This window comes from Rana temporaria, chromosome 5 (genome assembly GCF_905171775.1).
Source record: "Rana temporaria chromosome 5, aRanTem1.1, whole genome shotgun sequence".
NCBI classification, from domain to species: Eukaryota; Metazoa; Chordata; class Amphibia; order Anura; family Ranidae; genus Rana; species Rana temporaria.
This window is the reverse complement of record NC_053493.1, coordinates 323,655,736-323,659,810: the sequence shown is the minus strand read 5'-3', so window position 1 is coordinate 323,659,810 and position 4,075 is coordinate 323,655,736. Positions and strand designations below refer to the sequence as shown.

The following is a 4,075-nucleotide window of genomic DNA, read 5'->3' as shown; positions in this document are numbered from 1 at the left end:
AGCAAATCCTGCAGGCTGGTTGTACCCAAGTTAATCGATCAACTTGGCACATTCAGCCTCCCCATTAATGGTTCAAATCTCAGCCGGTTCAGCAGGAAGATTTGAACCATGTATGGTCGACCTTAGTGTCCTTATATTAGGTTAGTGAGAGGGTTACATTAAAAGATAAGAGTACTTTTAAAAAATATATACGGTACTTATCCTTTTCTTTCTAGCTTCCCGTCTGAATAAGATTCACCCTCCTCCTCTACAGATTTGTACTTATCTCAATATTACTACCACATCCTCTTCAGTCATTTGTTACCTGTTATGGTAATTTGAGTGTTGTACAATGGTGTCCTTTTTCGGTTGAAATCCATTTAAAAAGGTTGCAATGTGTTCCTGTGATTTTTAAGTTACGCCCCTGACGGGACATGAGATTTCTGATACAAGTCAGTCTTGACAGATCCTATATTTGTATCCTGACACATTTATAGACAGTTGAGATAATTAGTGTGATGTTTTCAGTAAGGTCAGATCTGACCCATAGACTTGCACTGAAATAGAGAAGCAGTGAAGCCCATTTACTGTGTAGTGCTACTGTACAAAAAGGATGTAATAAGCATAAATACTTACCTGGCAGGGGAGACACCATGATCATGAAGGTGGTTCTCCCAGGGCGAGGCACGGCTATTGCACACTCTAGGCCGTGCTGATCGTGGTTGTCTTCCCTGCCGCTTCTCGGCCTTTTGGCTGGGACTGGGTGTGGTATCTGTCCTTATCAGTTGTCAGCGGAGCGCTGAAGCATCTCCTACATGGGGAGGGTGGATGCAATCCAATGACGTCATTGCACCTGGAAGGATGGTTTCAGCAGGGACTACGCTGTGCTGCCCGACAGAATACTGGGGGCCGGCCCATGGTTGAGTCTGAGCCATCTGGAAGGGTGCTCCTGGTGAGGATGGGTACTGCGCTTGGTCTTGGTCTTTTTGCCGAGTTCTAGTCTGGCCTTCTGGCTGGCTGGTGTAAGTGCTATCCTCTGTCAGCGATCCGGTAGGAGGAGCTGGTAATGCCCTGGGATATGACGGGGTAGGACCATGCAAATCCGCCGGGTTGGCTGGCAGGGGTGGAGGGCTGCACTGGCCGGTCGGGGGGTCGGATATGGAACGAAAAGCCTATGGTGCATGTGCCCCTGGAGTGGCAGTCCAGGGGTATCTGAAGATCACTGTGTGTGAGGGACACTTTGATTTAAGATACCACGGTCACTGCACCAGATACACGCTTTTTTTAGCACCTGCCTCCTGGGCCGGGCCTTTTGGCTAGGACCGGAGGAATTTTTTATTCCTGGCCGGAGGGCCTGCTCATTGTTTCACCACAATGGCCACTTCTTTCACTCTCCTCTCCACTATCCCTTCCCCCACTTTATTTTATTTAAGCCTGTGTTTGTCACTTTTTTGTCTTTTTTTGTTGTGCACGTTTTGTCACTGTGTGATTAGTAGGGTGCGGGTCCTCGGGCCAGCCCTGAACGTCTTGGGAGTGGGTGGACATGGCCTTCTGGCTTAGTTCGCCTGCTCTCATGGGGTCTCCCTTCGGGGGAGCCCCACCTAGTACTGGGAGGGTTCTGTTTCGGCAGTCCCTCTGAGGAAGTTGGGTCCGTGTTGGCTTCGGTTGCTCGGACCACAGTACCTCAGTCCATGTCTGGAGCCTAACGCCCCGGGGGATCAGGGTTTGGGTCCCTCTTCACAGGAGGACCACTTGACGTTGCACCCGTCTGCACGTTTTTGTGAACACTCTTTATGTGTGTGCACATTTTTTCTGCACCGGGTGGAGTTTTTTGGGTGTGTTCACACGCCATAGGCTTTTCAAAAGGAAAAAAAAAAAAAGCATAAATGTCTGGGTCTATTTACTTATATATTTAAAAACTGTATATAAAGGAAACTGCATAAAGTTGATTACATTTACATATAACATGCACAGTATACCTAAGGATGTCCACAGAGTAGATAGCTCCCTGGGATGCCAGAAAGAGACATATCTGCCTCTGTTTCAATGACTGGACTAAGCTGTCATCCTCCAACTTCAACAGCAGCTATGCAAAATACTTCTCATCCTTCACTTCCCTCCCCAAAAAAGGGAAGAATCAAAGCTTACCCACATAGCAAGAATAACTTGCCACAAAGTTGTGGCAGTGTTGAACTGCAATGCCGCGTACACACAATCGGAATTTCTGACAAGAAAAGTTCGATGTGAGCTTATGGTCGGAAATTCCGACCGTGTGGAAGTCCCATCGGACATTTTCGGTCAGAAATTCTGACAGCAAACATTTGAGAGCTGGTTCTCAAATTTTCCGATGGGAAAAGTTCTTGTCGGAAATTCCGATCATCTGTATGCAATTCCAACACACAAAAATCGTACGCATGCTTGGAATCATTGAACTTAATTTTCTCGGCTCGTCATCGTATTTGTACGTGACCACATTCTTGACATTCGGAATTTCCGACAACATTTGTGTGACCGTGTGTATGCAACACAAGTTTGAACCAACATTCTGTGGAAAAAAAATCCACAGTTTTCTAGTCGGAAATTCCGATCGTGTGTACACGGCATTAGTCTGTTAACTTGCTGCACATTTTCACTGGCAAGTTTTACACTTGCAAAGCACTTGAAGCACAAATAGGGTTGCCACCTCATTTTAAAACCAAACACATATGAATTATACAGGTTCCGTGGCTGATTAACGTGGTAATTAAACTCACTTGGTGCCTTATCTGCATTAAATTAGCATCAGAACCTGTGTAATTCATATGTGTTTGGGTTTAAATGGATGAGGTGGCAACCCTAAGCACAAGTTCTAGTTGACATTTTTCAAATGTTTTACAAATTTGCATGGCAAGTCTCTAGCAAGAGCAAAGTTGCAGTGGTGAGTCTACAGCAAGAGCTTTGCAAGTGACGATGACCCCTGTGGTGGGATGATTAATGCACAACACAACTGAACCATAACTTTCAAAATGTTTGCAAAGAAAGGTGATCTGGAGTCATGCAATGCAGATGTGCTACAATTGTGCAACAGACTTGTAAAGCCTGGTTAGTCTAGCAAAGGCTTAGTAAGTAATTTTTCAAACTTGCATTACAATTGCTTGCTATCTGGGTACTCACAGATAACAAGCAGTGCTTGTTATCACCCTCTACTAGTTTAAAAATGGCCCAATAGTTGCTCAATAGTTACAATGGTTTAATACTGAAAGAAATGTTAGTTTTTATTGGGCCATTTAGAGTCACTAGTGATGAGCTGAACACACCTGGGTTCAGTTGCCGGATTTGCAGAATAATTGCTAAAGTTCTGGTATCTAATCTGAACTCGATTGAAGTCAATAGGAGCTGAATCTTATAAATTAGTAATTGCCATTTTCTTGGCTAATAAGCAATGGATTGTCAAACAAATGGCATGGGGTGCTGGGCACTACCCTAAGCATAAGAATGTTCAGCAATCTACAGGCATACCCCACTTTTAAGTACACAACGGGACCAGAGCATGGATGTAAAGCGAAAATGTACTTAAAGTGAAGCAATGCCTTTTTTCACTTCTAGGCTGTAGTGGGGGTGCCAGGGGCTTTAGTGGGGGCATCAGGGGAACACTCACATGTAAATAAGCTCATCTGATGCAAAGGGGGCCGCTCCAATCCATCCCCCGGACATCGCGCTGTGCACAAAGGACAGTGCTACTGAGAGGCTGGATGGCATTCTGTGGCTGACAGGGAAGCCTGAAAAAACACGGAGGGGATGTGATGTCACCGGAGGTGGGGAGGCAGCCAGGATACAGTAAGAGCACACTGGAACTAGGCAGGCTAAGTGCTCAGAACTTCAGTTCCGTCTAATGCGGGTGCACGGCGCGGGAATATTTGTACTTGTGAGACACTTTACGTACACTCGCGGGCATGTCCGTACTCGTAAAGTGAGTGTCCGTAAAGCGGGGTATGCCTGTATTGGGGAGCAGCGATTTTATTGATTCTTAAACATTAAAAAGACACAATTCCTATGAATAAAATTTCTGGGGAAAGACCTGAACCTGCCTGTGAAGTGATGTATCTGTACAATTATA

The 4,075-nt window shown here is 45.4% G+C and overlaps 1 non-coding gene across 1 annotated transcript; it reads left to right on the top strand.

Annotated features, from left to right (window-relative positions):
• The first annotated feature begins 607 nt into the window (after positions 1-607).
• Positions 608-766, top strand: LOC120942160. Its single transcript, XR_005749940.1, has one exon. It is a non-coding gene; the product is annotated as a U1 spliceosomal RNA (small nuclear RNA).
• Positions 767-4,075: the final 3,309 nt, after the last annotated feature.